Source organism: Crocuta crocuta, unplaced genomic scaffold (genome assembly GCF_008692635.1).
Source record: "Crocuta crocuta isolate KB4526 unplaced genomic scaffold, BGI_CrCroc_1.0 scaffold409, whole genome shotgun sequence".
NCBI classification, from domain to species: domain Eukaryota; kingdom Metazoa; phylum Chordata; class Mammalia; order Carnivora; family Hyaenidae; genus Crocuta; species Crocuta crocuta.
In genome coordinates, this window is record NW_027528006.1 from 2,446,933 (window position 1) to 2,466,157 (window position 19,225).

Below are 19,225 nucleotides of genomic sequence, written 5' to 3' on the forward strand. Positions count from 1 at the left end.
GAGAACATAAGAGGAAAATGAGAACTTCAATTTCTTTGCACTCACATATGAATACCAGAAAAGAAAAGTCTGAATGGCTAGTCCTGGATCATGTGTTTAGGTCACATCTACACACACACACACACACACACACACACACACACACACAGAGTTTTCTTTATAATGAAACATACATATTAAGTGAAAATCTCACAACTGGTAGTAAAGAAAGGAATGATCAAAACTACTCTTTTTTCCTGTCAGTATAAGTAGAATTCTGGGGAAACAGAGTGTTAACATGGACTTGTAGCACAACTTAAATTATTTCTACTTATTTTTTATTATAGTCTTGTACTCTATTCTCTGGATCATGGTACTTCTCTTTCACCCAGGTTTTCATAGAAATTTACTAACTCTTCATTCATTTATTCAATAGATATTACTAAGCACTATAGAGCTGAGATACAGCAATGAACAATAACAAAAGCCTAAAAATCCTAGCACTTTCTGGGGAGCTTATTTTCTACTGGTAGAAACACACATTAGCAAATAAGCAACAAAAAACAAAACAAAAGGAAAAACAGCAATTTCACATAGTGACAAGTGTTGTAAAAGAAAGGAAGGGGTTTAAAGGGTAGAACATGACAAAGACAGGACAAGGACCGTGCACTTGAAGGAGAAATCTACTTGAAAATCTAGAGAACACACCCAGGCAGATGGAAAAGGAGGTGTGTAAAATTTTAAAAGCTAAAAAGGGTACTTTTGGCTTAAGTCTTTTGGATATTTATTAATTTTTTTGAGAGAGAGAGAATGAGCAGGGGAGGGGCAGAGAGAGGGAGATACAGAATCTGAAGCAGGCTCTAGGCTCCAAGCTGTCAACACAGAGCCCGACACAGGGCTCGAACTCATGAAGTGCAAGATCATGACCTGGGCTGAAGTCAGATGCTTAACTGACTGAGCCACCCAGGAACGATGACAATTTTGGCTTTTTTAAGAGATAGCACAAATGCCGAAGAGTCTGAAGCAGATGAACTGGACTGGGAGAGAATGAAGTGAGCAAGAAATGGGGCCAAATCAAGCAGACCTTTTAAAGCCACAGTAGGAACGCTATATTTTATTATGAGTGTGCTAATAAACCATCAACGGATTTTGTGCCAGAAAGAAACATGATTTGATTTGCAAAGGGTCACTGATTGCTATCTAGAGAATAGACTATGAGGGGTTAAGAACAGAATCTGAGAGACCAGCTGGGCGGCGATTGCTATAAATCATGTGACATGATGGTGGCCTGGTTGCTCGGAATAGAGTGACAGAATGGAAGTGGAAAGAGGGAATCTAATTCAGGATAGATTTTGAAAGCAGGAGTGACAAGGTTTGCTGATGGGGTGAATTCAGGGTATGAGGGAAGAGAAAGAGAGGGATGAAGATGACCTTTAGGCTTCTCGCCTCAGAAACCCAGTGCGAGAAGCAGCAGAAACAGTAACCTAGATTGTGAACATCTGAACTTGGTCTATAGCTCTCAGTCCATTTCCTGGCCAAAATTTTCAACTAGTATAAATATAATCCTACAGAGAAGACAGTTCCTGAAATGATCACAGAAAGGGAACTATTTGGGAATTTCAGATAAATTCCAAAGATTGTTGAAAATACCAATTCTGGTAAACAGATCTTGGAAGTACTGTTTTCAGAAATTCTGGGTCTACTCTTTTCCAATGGTTTATATTCATTTAGCATTGTTGGTTTGATTGATAGTGATTATTTTTGAATATCTATTATGTGATGACTATTTTTCCTGACTTATTTGGCAGCATGTCAACACTTTGATTAAATTCCCACTAGTTTTTCTACAAATATGTTCTTTTAACTTAAAGGATCCCAATAGGCTGGTCATTTATAAGCATTTTACTTTGTAGTAGCCTCTGAGCATTTTAACTAGAATATCTACCTGTAAAGGAATTGAAGTGTTAAGACAGAAACAATAATGTATGTGAGAGAAGTCAATTATACGTAATCCCTAGAAACCCAATAAGAAATGCCAAGATCTCTGAAATATACCAATCTCTGAATATAATATTGGCCATTACCTTTAGATTTATTTATAATATTCTACATCTAGAAACTTCATTTCAAAAGCTTCCTGATGAACAATACAGCTGCACCTTCCCATATGTGAAGCCAATGGTTTGTCCACTTGATTACTAAAAAGCAAATCATCATAATTACCTAAACTTAATGTTTACTATACATTTTAGAACAAGATAAAAATAATGCAACTCTCTGGGGTTATTCAGTTGCTTTACCCATCAATTCTTACCTCTGTTCTTTCAATGGTTAATTTAACTAATAAATAACATTCAGCAAGGGAGATAGAAAAACTCAGTAGTCTTCCTCTATTTTTGCTTTACACTACTTTACCACACTTTTCACACTTCTGACACCACGTACGTCAGGCTTTTCCTCACCAAAAATCCTGTGACACCTGATGGCTGTCTTATAATTTAATTCAATTCTGACACTATCTACCAGGATGTAGAACCAGATTCCACAGGTTAAGGGCTCAGTCCCATGAGACTCCTTCTTCCCACTTTAGATGTCAATTGCTAAGCAGTAGGTCCCCAGGTTACCCACAACTTCTGCCTGACTTTGCTACAAATCAGAGGTTCCTATGACCTTCTCCTAAGGTTTAATTAATTTTCTATAGCAGCTCACAGAACTCTGGGAAACACATTATTGAAACTGTGCCCCATAGGGTTAAAGAGATTGAAACTAGAAGAAAGTTTAAAGCTTATTTTTCAAAGAACTGTTTCCCCTAGTCAGCTATCATGTCTTTTCAGGCAGCACTCACAAACTCCGTAGCTGTCTCTGCAGAAGCCTGGACTCAAAGTCAACTGATATAGTTTCAGCCTATGAATAAGCAAGGCCCTGCATTCCTTTCCCAAGATAATAACTCAAGACCTCATCTAGTTTATACTGGCTCTTGAAACATGCACATAGCCCCTTCCCCTTGTCCTAAGAAAACCTCCTGATAGAAGTCCTGAATTTTACCTCCTTCCGATGTTGTCTCCACCCCAAAGTGAAGAAAGGATGTATGTTACATGCTTGCTCAATGCACATGGTCCATCTTTCCTCATGAATAGTCATAAGTTTCCCTGTCCTTTTCATCAATATGTATGTAATCTCAACCCCCTATCATTATAAAAATCTTATTTTTTCTCCCTTCAAGGAGGCAGACTTGAGGCTTGTCCCCCAGTCTTCTTGTTTGGCTGTCTCTTGAATAAACTTTCCTTGCAGGAAGCCTGATATCTCAGTTTTTGGCTTTGCTGCATATTGGGCAGATGGACTTGGGTTCTGTTACACTTATTTAAGAATATGATAAGAGATACAGATGAATAGCCAGATGAAAAATATGTAGGGCAAAGTCTGGGAGATTCCCAAGTGCAGGCAGTACTATCCCCATGGAGATGTGGTATGTCACCCTTCCACTATGTGGCCGTGTTCACCAACCAGAAGTTCTCTGAGCCCCCATACTAATGGGATTTTTATGGAGGCTTCATGATGTAGACATGATCAATAATTAACTCAATTTTCTTTTTTTATAACATTTTTTTTTGAGAGAAAGAAAAAGAGAGAAAGTGCAAGTCAGGGAGGGGCAGAGAAACAGGTAGAGAGAGGAGAGAATCCCAAGCAGGCTCTACATTGTCAGTGCAAAGACCCACGCAGGGCTCAAACCCATGGATGGTGAGATCATGGCCTGAGCTAAAGTCCGACACTTAACTGACTGAGCCACCCAGGAGCCCTGATTAACTCAATTTTCAACCTCTCTTCCTTGTCTAAAGACCAGAGAATGGGGCTGAAATTTTCAAGCTTCTAATCATGCCTTGGACTTTCTGGTAGCCAGCCTCCAACCAGAAACCCCACCAAGAATCACCTCATTAGAACAAAAGACACTACTATCCTCCAGAAAGTTCCAAGGGATTTAGGATCCCTGTGTTAGAAACCAGGGTCAAAGACCAATAGTAGAACAAAAAATGCTCCTAGTGCTCTTCTCACTTAGGAAATTATAGGGGTTTTAGGATCTCCATGCCAGGATCTGGAGGCTGGGAATAATCTATGTTCATCTATTATTTCACAAGCATCTATACACAATGTATAGGCAAACCTGAATTCTACTAAATATTTAATTACTGATCTATAATTTCTTGTTAATAACTTTAGGGCATGTATTGTACAACTATCTTGTTACACTTAAACAATATGAGAAATAGTAACTAACCTTTAATCATTTCATTTCCGGAGTCTAAAACTTAAGGAAAAAGGAAGAGAACCAACATCTTTTGAATATCTGCTGTGTCTCTTGTAGTTTATATGAACCACCCACTTTAACCCTCACAAGAGCCCTATAACAGATATATTAATATTCACCTTTTCTCACTTAAAAATGGACATGGAGGTTGAGTAATTTTTCTGAAGTCACACAACCTGTAAAACGCAGAATTGAAATCAGTGCACAGGTTTATCTGTGTGCCAGCCGATACTATTTCTACTATTATGTTCTACTCTATTGCACTAAAGAAGAAACAGGATTTCATCTATCTGTGAATAATTTAGATGTGGCTGTTGCCCATGTGCAATCTCTGTTCTCACCCCACACTCATTTTATAGCAGGATTCAGCCTTTGTCTGGTACAAAGTCAGTTCTGACTCCATGATATTACAGTGTGTGGTTAATGGTTTATGTCAATTTTAGCTAGGCTGTGGGTCCAGTTGTGTAGTCAAACACCAGTCTTGATGTTGCCATAGTGAAATTTTAGATGTGATTAAAAATTTAAATCTTAAAGTAGACTTTAAGCACACTACCCTCCATAATGTGAGTGGGCCTCATCCAATCAGCTAAAGGCCTGAAGAACAAAGATTGAGGTTTCTCAAAGAAGAAGGAATTTGGCCTTAAGAATTCAACAGAGAAACCCTACCCAAGTTTCTAGTGTGCCTGGCCTGCAGACTTGGTTCTAAAAACTACAACATCAACTCTTAGCTGAACTTCCTTCCTGTCAGTTTACCACATGGATTTTGGACTTACCAGCCTCTATTACCATTTTTTAAAATAAATTTTAAAAAAATAAACCAGTTTCTGAATCTCTCTGTGTTTCATTCTCTCTTTCTCCTTCCCTTCCTCCTTCTCTTCCTCTGTCCCTCCCTCCCACTCTCTCTCCGTCTCCCTCTCTCTCTCTCATGTGTGTGTGCGTGTGTGTCTTATTGGTTCACTTTATATGGAGAACCCTACCTAACATAGATATTGGTACCAGGAAAAGTCTGCATTGCCTTGAAGACACTGTTGCTAGGAATATGAATGTTAATATGCTTCTGATGAGGTCTCAGATGGACATAGGCAATGTTATTAGAAACTGGAAGAAAGATGGACCCCTGTTATAAAGTGCCAGAGACCTTGGCTAAATTGTGCCATACTGTTTTGTGGAAAGTAAAACTTGTAAGTGGTATACTTTGATACTTAGAGATTTATAAGCTAATAAATTGAAGTTGTTGAAGGTGTGACCTGGTTTCTTCTTGCTGCTTATAATAAAATGTGAGAGGAGGTAGATAATTGAAGAAGGAATTGGTAAGCAAAAGAAAGCTAGAACGAAGATTTGAAAAATTCTCAGCCTATCTATATTGCAAAAAAAGAGAAAGCATGCTCTGGAGAGAACACCGAGTATACGGCTGGACAATGCTTTCCTAAACAGAGTCGGTGTGTGATTTTTGGACCCAGTTAACAATCTTAACAGAATGCTGGCAATATGGACCAAAGAGGAACCAGATGCAGTAAAGGAAGGCTTTCAGACTCCTGGGATGCTACAGACAGGAATGGGGCTAATATAGTGACCTGACTGTGATCATGTGTTATCTCTCAAGAAAGGGAAGAATGACCCCCAAGGGCAGGGCCACGTCATCAGTTCCACCAGGTGGGGCCATGACCCAAGTGGGCCTCCAGGGTAGAGCATCAAGCCAACAAGGAGTAATCCCATGCCTTAAAATCTAATAGAGTTATTAGGTTATAGACTTGCTTGGGAACCATCACCTTTTTTCCTTTAAAGTTTTCCCCTTCAGAATGGGAATGTACATACTATTCCTGTCTAACCATTGCATTTTGGAAGGAGATAACTTGTCTGGGATCACAAGTTCACAGAGATAGACTTTTCTCCAGGTTGAATATTACCCCAACTGATTTCAATTGTGAGATTTGGAACCTTGAGTTCACAAGTTTCAGATGAGATTTTGGATGGAGAGTTGATTCTGGAATAATTAAGACTTCTGAAGATGTTGAGATAGGGTGAATGTATTTTGCACATAGGAAGTTCATGATTTTTGAGGGGGTTAGAGGGCAGACGCTCCCCCAAAAAGATGTGTTGGATATACTAACCTTTAGTACTTTGGAATGTTACCTAATTTGGAGACAGATTCTTCATAGAGATAATTAGGTTAAAACAAGGTCACTAGGGTAGGCCCTGATCCAATAAAACTGGTGTCCTTATAAAAGGGGAAACATTTTTATTTTTAGATCTCCATCATTTAAACGTAATTCCCTAATAAAGCACTGATTAATAAGTATTATTAGGTTTTTTGCTATATTAATTCAAGAGGCTAAAGGAATAGAAAAACAGTAGTACTACTGTCTCTTTTCTATGTACATTGCTTCTAATCCACATCAGAGCTATGTATATCTTAATCCTGAAAGCATGTATCATATACTGGAAGTTACCTTCACTGAAGTTCCAATTAAATGTAACAAATATTTGTAAAGCTCATACTATGCAAAATGCTCTGTCAATATTATACAACAACTAGACATGATCTCAGAGAGCTGAGAGGAGGTAGACAGATGACTATAATTAAATAGTTATAGGTTTTCTGCAGCTTCCACACCAATCCTAAAATGGTTTTATTTCAAAAACCAATTTTAATGCATTTGTATACCAAAAAGTCTTTCAAGTACTTATTCAAAGTAAAATTGATGATTACATGGGGGGAACAGACCAAATATATCACACTGGCAAAAAAAAAAAAAAAAAAAAAAAAAAAAAAAAAAAAAAAGAAAGAAAGAAAGAAAAAGAAAAAGAAAGTCTCTATGTGAATGATAATAAATGGAAGAGGTTAACAGAGATTATTTTTAAATTTTTTAATGTTTTATTTTTGATAGAGACAGAGGGTGAGTGGCTCAGTTGGTTAAGTGTCTGACTTCCACTCAGGTCATGATCTCACAGTTCATGGGTTCAAGCCCCACATCGGGCTCTGTGCTGACAGCTTGGAGCCTGGAACCTGCTTCAAATTCTATGTCTCCCTCTCTTTCTGCCCCTCACCTGCATACACTCTGTCTCTCTCTCAAAAATAAACATTTAAAAAAATTTTTTAAAAAGAAAAGAGGAAAAGTCTCTAATCAATAATTCAAGCTCCCGTTACAAAACCTAGAAAAATAAATGCAAACTAAACCCTCAGCAAGAAAAAGGAAAGAAAGAATAAAGATATAAACAGAAATCAGTGACATTAAAAGCGGAAAATAGGAAAAAAAAACAATTAAACAAAAACTAGATCTTTGAGAGAATAACAACACTGACACATCTCCAGCAATACCACTGAAATTTAAACACACACACACACACACACACACACACACACAAATCACCAGTATCAAGAATAAGGCAGGCAATATCACTATAGGCCCTTGCAGATATCAAAAGAATAATCATAGGATGTTATGAATAACTCTACACACATATATTTGACAACATGGATGAAATGAACTACTTCCCCCCAAAATAAACTACCACAATTCATGAAATATAAGATACCAGGGGTGCCTGGGTGGCTCAGTTGGTTAAGCACCCAGCTTCAGCTCAGGTCATGATCTCACAGTTCATGGTTTATGCCCTGGATTCTGTGTCTCGCTTTCTCTCTGCCCCTCCCCAGCTCATGCTCTGTCTCTCTCTCCTTCAAAAATAAAGAAGAAAGGAAAGAAAGGAAGAAAGAAAGAAAGAAAGGAAGAAAGAAAGAAAGAAAGGAAGAAAGAAAGAAAGAGAAAGAAAAGGAAAGAAAAGAAAAGAAAAGAAAAGAAAAGAAAACCAGAGGTTCCAAATAGTGACATTTGGGCCAAGCCAAGTCACCAATCTGGGGCTTAATATCTAACCTAATTGCAATTTCAACCTACCCCCAGAAACATCTTAACCTGTCAATCAGGAATTTTGTGATAAGCACCATTTAGGCAATCTGTCACAGCAGCTCATCCATCCCCCAAAGGAAGAGATGAGGTAATCCACCTAGTAAGACCCCATAAAGGAAGGTAACCTGGTCAGGAACAATACTTTCTTTCTTTTATTAATAACTTTCTTGCCCCACCCTCCTTCCTATATAAACTTTCCATTTTCCACAACTCCCTGGAGTTCCACTCTACTTGCTAGATAAGATGCTGCCTGATTCAGAAACCCATTAATAAAGCCAATTAGATCTTCACATTTACATGGTTGAACTTTTTTTTTTTAACAGGTACTACTACTAAATTCACTAAGTAATGGAAATAAAAAGTATTGGCAACATCTTAAAAGAGAAACGTGTCAAGTTCTGCACAGCTCCGCCAGTTATCCTCTACATGATCAACACTCTCGTTTAAATGCTGCAGATCACTTCTAAAAGCAACGGAAAAGTCACAAATGTGTTTAAATCAACAACTCAAGTGTCAGATCTAGCAATCTGTAAGGCAAATAAGACAAATACTGTTGGAGACGTTTTTATTTCCATTACAAATTCTAGAACAGTTGATCACCCTGACATGGTGTGCTGGACACATGACAACCTGGTTCTTAGGACAGCCCAAATACAGGCACTCTAGTATGCATTTTTCACAATGAGAAAGATACACGAATCTGATTCCTATGTAAGAAAATTGCATGGCTTTTTGGTTGGCCAGAGTTATAAGACACAACACTGAAAGTATGTTCCATAAGAAAAAGAGATGATAAATTAGACTTAATCAGAATTTTAAAAGTTATGCTCTGTGAAAGGGGCTGTGAGAAGATTGAAAAGATAAGCCACAGACTGGGGAGAAATCCATGAAAAAGACGTATCTGCTGTGAGAATTGTACCCAGAATTTACAAAGACTTCTTAAAATTCACTAATGAAATGAATGATTCCATAAAAAATGGGCAAGAGATCTGAACAGACACTTCACCAAAGAAAATATATCAATGGCAAGTAAGGATGTGAAAAAAATACCACACATCATTTGCCAATAGGGAAATGCAAGCTGAAACCACACTGACATACCACTGTACATCTATTAGAATTGCAAAAATCAAGCTGACAATATCAAACACTGGCAAGGGAATGGAAAAATAGGAACTCTTACTCATTGCTGGTGTGAATGCAAAATGGTAAGCGAGTTGGGAAGTGTTCTGTAGTTCTTTATAAAGTAAAAACATAGTAATCCTACTTCTGGGTGTTTACCTAAGTAAAATTTTAACACAAAAATTCATACAAAGAAGTTTACAGTTGCTTTATTCATAATCTCCTCAGACTGGACACAAGTGTTTTCATTCCTTGTCCATTGACCTTTCCACTATACAAGTACACGACACCTACTTTTCCCAGAAGCAATGGCTCTTTGTGTATTGGGGGCAACAGGGTGTTTTATCTCTCCACTGGCAGCTTAAGGCTTTACTTAGCAGGAGAGAAGTTTCTGTGAAAGTAGACAGGTTTTCCCCCTATTCTCTAGCAGCCACTGACCATCGCCTCTATACTTGTTCTACCAAGAGAGATTCTCTCTTTATCTCATGCCCTGCCCCCAATCTTTCCCATAAGCACCTGGCAGAAGCTCGTAAAAAAAGACTTTGAGAAGATGAGTTGTGTTTTGTGCCTCAGCAATTCCAAAGTGGTGTTTACATGGTTGCTTTATAACCTCGGCTTTCTGATGGGCTTGAGAAAACATGATTTTGGTGATTATTTGACATTTTTGCATTAATAATATGAAAGCAACACTTTTTCTGTAGATTTCCTTATCCTAAGCAGAATAAAAATGTTTACAGAGTCAGCATGGGGATTTTCTGAAAATGCTATCCTATTTTAGGTAGGATTCATTACTGCAGGTTGCTTACCGTGAGCCACAATTTATTTTACATAAAAGGATTATTTGAGATCAAAGAACAAAATGAAATTAGTCTTTCATGCCAGACATAACTCTTTCTAAATCATCTGTCAACAGGATAAAATTTAATAAATAGTATTATTTTGAAAAATAGCACAACTGAGAAATATCAAAACAGTAGGTGAACATTCTGGGTGGTTCTTACAGTATCATCAATCACACACAATTTATCTGTCACCTTTTTCATGTACCCTTTGTCTGGTTTGCTTCTTTGTACTTTTTTACATGATTTCAGCATCATCTTCTACTTTGATTTGAGCAATCAAGATATAGCTTAAAAATTCATATAATTTTTAGAGGCTATAAAATTGTAAACTTTCTTATGCCATCCATATAAAAATGCATACAAAACTGAAAGGAATTACTTCAAAATGTCCTAACAGTTACCACTGAGTCTTAGAAATATTGATTTCATAGTTAATTTTTCTTCTTTCTTTCTCAACTACAGAAATGAAACATTGCCATTATTAGAAAAAGAGCTTAAAATATCCTAATACTCAATAGACTCTTTGTATATAATATACCATCCCGAAAGTCCAATTACAAATTCCACCTCAGTATAGAAAAAGGCCTTTTTCTCTACTCCCAACTTCTTATCCATCATTTTCTCCTTTGACTGTGGAAACTCAATTCCTCAATCTTTGAAGCTTTTGTTACTTTCTTATTCTTCTTTCCTTCATTGATAGTGTCACAAAATCCCAGTATTTTAAAATGTAAATCATTTTTTCCATCTTTCACAGTCAACCTCTCAATTGTACATTAAGTATTTAAGGTATTCATCTTAATAATGCCCAGCTAAAATTGAGAGAATATTAGTTACGCCTATGCTTCTAAGATAAACATTTCGTCTCAATTGTTTTTGAATATAAAGACAAATTTCTTAACTAAGAGTGTTTCTTCTTCCAGTCAATAGTATTACTTTGTAGGAAGTTACTACTCTGAGTAACTATATTTAAAGAGTATTAATTTATATTAGGAATGTAAATTTTCCAATTTCCTTTTCTTCTTGATCTGATTATGTCACTTCCTCTATTAGGTACTTTAATTGTTTGATTTTTGCTCAATGAAAACAATCTAATAACCCTACCATGCTGTTTTTATTTGTTGCTGGTTTTTTTTAGCCATAAACCTAGTCTTTACCTTTCTCTTAGATAATTTTTGGTGCCTGTGAGTTCTTCCATTATATTCCTTAGCCTGCCAAAAGTGTTCTATATTTTCATAAAACACTACTTCCATTTAAAAATAACTTTCCAGGAGCGCCTGGGTTCTTTGTCGATTAAGCATCTGAGTTAGGCTCAGGTCATGATCTCTTCATCTGTGAGTTCTAGGAGTTCAAGCCCCATGTCAGGCTCTGTGCTGGCAGCTAAGAGTCTGGAGCCTGCTTGGAATTCTGTATCTCCCTCTATCTCTGCCCATCCCCCACTCATGCTCTGTCTTTTTCTCTCAAAAATAAACATTTAATTTTTTTTACAAAATAAAAAAATAAATTTTCTAAATATTTCTCATGTAACAACAGACCCTTGGGGGGAAAATGGTCACAGGTCAAACAACAAATAGTTATGTCAAGGTCATCTATCAAGGCTTCATGATATTTTGTGGTTCCAAAGTTTTGAATCAAACAGAATTTAAGAGGAGCCTGTGTCAGTCTTCTTAATTATTTTCATGCTGCTTCTTTCATTCTTTCCCAAGTCCCTCATTTTTTACTTGTTTTATTTTTGACCTTCCAGCTTTAAACAAAATTCTGCATTGAGGTGTAGAGCACTTCAGCTTCAACCGTAATATCATCTGGCGCTCTCTAATGTGGAATCCCCGAATCAGCAACAGTTTGCCACCCACCTCCTTATTGTTCCGAGACTCCTGTGTTCACATCAAACCCACAACCTACTGACTTTAAGGATACATCTCTTCCCTTCACTGTCCCTGTGTAGATCATGTCCATAAGACTGAGCATTACTTTGGCCTTCCCTTCAAGGATAATTAATAATTTTATTATCATCCAAAAGAGTAGTTCTTTTCGAGTGTAGATTTGTCCCTGCGCCCTAGTACAGGCACTAAAGACCTCCAAGACAAACAAAATTATCCAGGGCAATGACTACCTGCCATACAGAAATTCCCAATAACAAAATTTAGCCTCTAAAGCTCCCGCCACCAAGCTCATGTACATCTGCCTTTTCCCTGTAGGGTAATCTATATAACACTGAGAGTCATACAGAGACCCTTATTCCCCAATACCGAGTTCAACAGTGCATACAGAAGGAACACATAGATGTAACAAGCACTGATACCATACATACACAATTGTGTGAAGTAAAATCGGAATCTAGTCCATAGTGCGAGTTTTTCTGCTGCCTCTCTCAGTAACAAGTTGTAACACTGTGAGGTGGCATTTTATCACTTTACGCCTCTTTCCTTTTAGCAAAATGAGAAGTTTGGACTAGATAATATTAATGGTTTCCATTAGATGTAATATTTCTCAATCATTTTATATAAATTGAAAACTTACAAAACAGATCTATCACGTGAAGCTTGTTCCCATTATTTAACAACTATTTAGTAAGCAAAATACCAACAAGACTAGTATGTTGATGATAAAATAAAAGTTAAAAAAAAAAGAAAAGTTTTGGAATCACATAAACCTGGGCTAAACACGTGCTCTACTACTTACTAATTACACGCTTTTTGATAAGTTAGTAATTATCCTGAGCCATAGTTAGCTAATTTGTAAATAGAGATAATAAAGAACTGTAGAGTTAAAACAATTAAAAATCATCTTTCTTGGTTCATCTTACACAATTCCTAAAATATATTTTAGGCCTTTGTTTGTCTCTTTTCTCCACACCATTTATGTAAGAAACCACCACAACATTTTTTAAAAATTTCTTTTTTCTTTTTTTAAGCCACCTGGTCTGTGGTATTTTATTATGGCAGCCTGAGATGACTAATACAAGATTCCATTATTAAGAAAACACTAATTTTAGGGGGTCCTGGGTGGCTCAGTCGGTTAAGTGTCTGACTTCAGCTCAGGTCATGATCTGAATCTGATCAGGTCATGATCAGTTTGTGAGTTTGAGGCCTACATCCAGCTCTGTGCTGACAGCTCAGAGCCTGGAGCCTGTTTTAGATTCTGTGTCTCCCTCTCTCTCTCTGCCCTGCCCCCATTCATGTGCACTTGTGTGCACTCTTTCTCTCTCTCTCTCTCTCTCTCTCTCTCAAGAATAAATACACTTTAAAAATATATTTATTTTGTAAATAAATATGTAAAGAAAAGACTAATTTTAGAAGACTAAAGTCAAAGAAACCCCACCTTCTAAATAGTAGATATTTGACTGCTTTAAATGTATGCATTTAAGTGGCAAAATTCTTATGTAAATATTAATGGTTGAGGGACATCTGATGTCACAGGAACTGCCAATTGGAAAATATTGCCAAACACAAGGCTTCCTCAGGTGTATTTATTTAAATTTATTTAAATTCTCCTTTTGATTTCCTTTCTCTGTTAGAGAGAAAGGAAATATGACAAAGTAAGATACAAACCAAGGCACAAGATTATAACACACATACATATCATAAGCAAGAGAATAGAATTGTCAGACTATTTAAATTATTTTTACCAAATTTGTTCACAAAACTTTTTTCAATATTCTAACATCTACGTATCACAGCTGAAGAATAAATGTTGGCTAATTTGTCTCAGCAGGGAAGAACTCTTATCTAATCATAATTTATAGTTTTGTTTACCTTTCTATTATGAAAGCTAATTATTTGTCTGAGTAAGAATTTCTGTCCTATTAAGCCATTGGTGAGTGAAAATACAATTTAAATTTTATGACTGCTTTCAATTCACAAGTTTTATACCTCTCATTAGAGAATCATATCCCTTCAGGCCTTTTGTGAATGCATATCCCTAAAGGAACTAACAACTCCTTCTTATATTTTTAAGTTTATTTAATTATTTTGAGAATGGGGGGGGGGGCAAAGAGACACAGAGAGAAAGAGAGAAACTCAAGCAGACACTGTGCTATCAGCACAGAGTCCAATGTAGGATTCCATCTTATGAATGTCAAGATCATGACCTGAACCAAAATCAAGAGTTGAGCACCTAACTGACTGAACCACCCAGGTATCCTGAAATCCTTCTTATATTTTAAATCATGATTAGAAGAACCTGCAATAAACACCAAAGGCCAAAACCGAAGTCACTTGATATGTAATAACTAAATTATGTGACCAGGATGGCAAGTTATTAGCCTTCTCATCTAAATAGCTCTATTTGACATGAATCAAGAAAATATTTCCTTCCTACTGTTACCAAATGGCTTGTGGATGACCTTTAGTAATTAAAAACAGACCCCATTCCATTATTCCTAGACCACTTCCATGTGTCAAACCAACTCAACATTCAAGACCAGGCACTAAAAATAAAGGTCTAGAGAAATAGGGGAAAAAAAAGAAACAACTGTCATCAAACACCTCAAGTTCTCACTTTATGATCTCCCTCTCTCCCACTTAGCCTTATTTCTTTATTTAAAATAAATACAATATAGCAGATTCAGAGCTAATAGCTCCTGTTAAACAAGGACTCAGCTATGTGATTCCTCAACTTTCTTACTCTGAGAAGAGCCAGAGAAAATGGTTATCTCCCAAAGAGAATGGATCTCTGTCAATACACATAGAAACATGATTTCTTACACATTCTATTAATGTGCACTGTTAACAATGTCTACTTCACAGAACCTGGTAAGGATCAAACTAGACAATAATATGTATATGAATTCCTTGCAAACTAACAAAACTAGTCTTGTTTCATAATATAAAGGTCTTGAGGTTTTTCAGGGAAGGCATAAGAACATGGTGTAGTGTAATATACAAGTACCTTAAGATTCTAAGTTTGGTAAGTGAAATGAACTGGGGAGTTGGTTTTAATTTGCATACATTAACAATAAAAGGAAATAAGTAATATTCGTAGATACAAATGATTTTACCAGTAATGACAAATGACAATATATAGGCACACTGGGCCTTCAGGGTTATCTCACACACACACACACACACACACACACACACACACAAAGACAGACTTTCATTAAAAAATAAATTCCCAGCCAAGTCATTTACTAAAACCTTAATTTTAAGAAAAACATTTACCCATTTTTATCATTTTCATTCTTCCCATTTGTATAACACAAGAAGAAAAAAAAAAGATGTCAAAACTAGTATTTCCAAACATTTAGTACAAATCTTCCTCAACCTTTGATGGGATTACATCCCAATAAACCCATTGTAAATTGAAAGTATACTAAATCAAAAATGTATTTATTATACCTAACCTACAAATCATCAGAGTTTAGCCTAGCCCACCCTCAACATCTTCAGAACACTTGGTTAACCTGAAGTCAGGCATAATCATCTAAAAAGCCTATTTCACAATAAAGAGTTGAATACCTCATGCAATGTATTGAACACTGAACTGAAAGTGATCATTGTATAAGGACTGAATTGTTGTAAGCATATCAATGGTTTACCCTCATAATCATGTGGCTGGCTAGAAGCTGTGACTCACTTCCACTGCCCAGCGTCATGAGAGAGTATTACACTTAACTCTCTGCCTCAGGGAAAAGATCCAAATTCAAAAATTCAAAGTTTCTCCTAAATGTGTATCACTTTCCCTCTATCATAAAGTCAAGTCAAAAAAACTTAAGTTGAAACATCATAAATCAGGGACCATCTGCAATTGTATCTACCAATCAGCAGTAGATACAAGGTCTGTACAAAGATAATAATTCACCCTGTTTCAGTAATCCCCTGAGGCTGCTTGTTCACTTCCACTGCCTACAAATCAAAGAGAATTGTTCATTAATGAAAGTGAATACTCCAATAGCACAGTGATATTGGGTCAGTTTAATGTACCTTTGTGAATTGATTATGCATTGATTTTTATTTTGCTTTGTTTTAGAAAGTGAGGATTCTGGTACATTCAATAACCCCCTCCACTCATTTTTTCAGATTTCATTGTGGGAAGGAAGTTATCTATTTCAACCCGAGAACAAAAATATTTTCAATGTGGGACTAACGCATATTTGGGTGGATGATGGGTGAACCAAGAGTGATTTATATTAAGAATGGAGGAGGGGCACTTGTGTGGCTCAGTCGGTTGAGTGTCAGACTTTGGCTCAGGTCATGATCTCATGGCTCGTGAGTTTGAGCCCCATATTGGGCTCTGCACTGACAGTATGGAGCCTGCTTGGGATTCTTTCTGTCTCTCACCATCTTTCTCTGCCCCTCCCCCACTCACTCTTGCTCTCTCAAAATAAAGAAACTTTTAAAAATGGAGGAAATATCTGAGGAAAAAACTCAGCCTATGCAAAGAAAAGCAAAATGCATCAACCATCTCTTTTAGCTAGAGTATCAAGTTGATCTATTTACAGGGCAACTAGTCTCCCCCAGTCTGAGCCCAACTCACTTCTCCACTTTCACTTTCTTACATTCCAAGATGTTTTAGTCAGCTTAGGCTACCATAACAAAATGTCTTTGACTGAGTGGCTTAAACAACAGATATTTATTTCTCACAATCCTGGGAGCTGGAATTCCAAAATCAAGATCTAATAGGGTTTGATTTCTGCTGAGAATTCTCTTCCTAGCTTACAGAAGGCCTCCTTCTTACTGGATCCTCATCTGGGAAAAAGAGCAAAGCAAGCTCTCTTCTTACAAGGCATGAATCCTGCCATGAAGTCCTCACCCTCATGACCTCATCTAAATCTAATTACCTTCTAAAGGCCCATTACCAAAACCTACCATACTGGGGGTTAGGACTTCAACATATCAATGACCGTGGGGGCGTGGGGGGCACAATTCAGCCCATAGCACCTGGTTCTTCCTTCTCTATGCTTTAGCACATTGCCTGAAATTTCATCTCACCTCTCTGATGTTTATTGACACAATTCCCTTTTCCATGCTGCATTAGAGACTCATTCCCTTATCCACCTAATTCCTAGCCACACTTGAAAGCTCAATCCTAATATCACCTGCTCTTGGAAGATTTTCTTCACCTTTCCAAGAAGTGACTTTTCTTAAAGGGTGAAGACTCAGCTTTTCCAGTCATCTCTGGTTCTGAACTCATGCTTATCCTGAACTAGTGAAAGTTTGAGGTTACTTCATCATCCTATGTATGCATCTCACTCTTCAAAGGATAGAACTCTACCAATTTGTGTTTTACCAAGAAACATTTATTCATAAGAAATGTGTGTTTATGGAAGACTATACCAGAAGACAAACAGCTTATACCTGCAGTTATGCACAAAACTTATATATGGGTGTTAGCTGTATTCATGCTTGAACATCTCTAGACTACTGTCTTGTACCAAGGCATCTGGTCTACCTAGTTGCCGATGATGCCCTCTCCACTTGGACCCTCCTCTAGGGCCTAGCTCTTCCCACAGAATGGCCATTCAAGGTGTGTTATCCAGCAAAGTTCTCCATAGGAGAAACACTGGAGAAGTCATTTTAAGTTACATAAAATTTGGAGTTTGTGGAAATACTTTTAAAGTATTTCTTAAACTATACCTGCAGAGTTTTAGATGGTGCAAATATCTTTTGCAATTTGATAAATGCTGAAAATCTATTTAAACAGAGGCTTAAAGAGGATTCATTCAGTCTCCACAAACTCTTTGTAATTGCCATCGGGACAAAGAGAATAGAATGACAACTTTCTTACATCAATTTCTGTGAAGGCAATTGTCAGGGGGTGTTAAAAACCAAAGCGTAGGAAGAAAACATCATTTTTAACAAGAAACATTCCAGTGAAGATAAACCACTCTGAGACATAACAAATAAGTGATAATTTATCGCCAACCTCATTATCAACAAATATTCACTAAGCCCATGTATGGTGCGCAAATGCTTTGTACAAGATTCTTTTAGTTTCTTGGCAGTCTAAAATCCCTGAAGACCCTAAAAAGGAGGAAGGATTTATAAATATCTTAGAAACAGAAAGAGGTTATTATTGATTCAGAAATTTAACATTTAGCACTTTAAGTAGGCCACAACTATTTCTGGCATATACATAGTGTGGTATGCATTTTTTTAAAAAAAGAATAAAAATGTAAAAGGCAGTTAGTTTCCTAAGGCTATTATTTACATAACAAGCTTTAGCCAATGTCTGTATGTTGTTTATATTCAACTCTTCAAAACAGTTTATTTTGTTTATTTGGTTTTAGTTGATTTTACTTCATATTATTATCCCTCAGTGCAGGAATACAATTAAGATGGGTTACATGAGTGAAGTTTACATGTAATTTTGTCTGTTTTAATAATAAAACCAGAGCAATCCTTTTTAGGCTACCAATCATTATTAGAAACTTATTAATTAATCTCTCTTGTACAAATACAGTATTTGAATAGTTTTCAGTATTTGTGCAGTATTTTTTATTCACTTTAAAGTAAATGGAACGCAGTAGGTCTAGTACTGTGCTTGGTTAATGATTGAGAACAGTTAAGCATTTAGAACTTGAAATAATCTTTTTTAAAATGGTACTCATCCAGCAAAACTGGGAAGTAGTAGAAAATAAACTGAATTATAGAGTTTGTTACATCTAACTTAATCATATTTTTATCAAATATTCCCTCTGTGTTATATTACAAAGACAAACTTGCTATTGACTTGAAAATGTAGTTGAAATAATATTGAAAAAGAAAGATCACTACATTTGGAGTTATCTCTCAGTTCTAGTTCTTCTGTCTATTCATGCAGCCAGTATTAGTGTAAGTGGATAAATCCCCTTAATTTCTTTGATCCTTAGTTTCTCATCCAGAAAATGAGAGGCTGAATTGCACTATTGTTGTGTGATGGTGCTTAGGGAACAGCCCCTTCAAAGAGACCAAAATTGTGTGATCAGGATCTTTAACTTTTAAATGTCGTAAATAATTTGGACTTGCTGCATCCTACATCTTGTTACTTATTTTGTTTCTTAGGTTTTGCCCTTGGACATCACACTGATCCTCCTTAGATTTGGATTTTTATCTTAACCCAAGAAGGTAATGATAGTTTTTCTCCCAAACGTTATG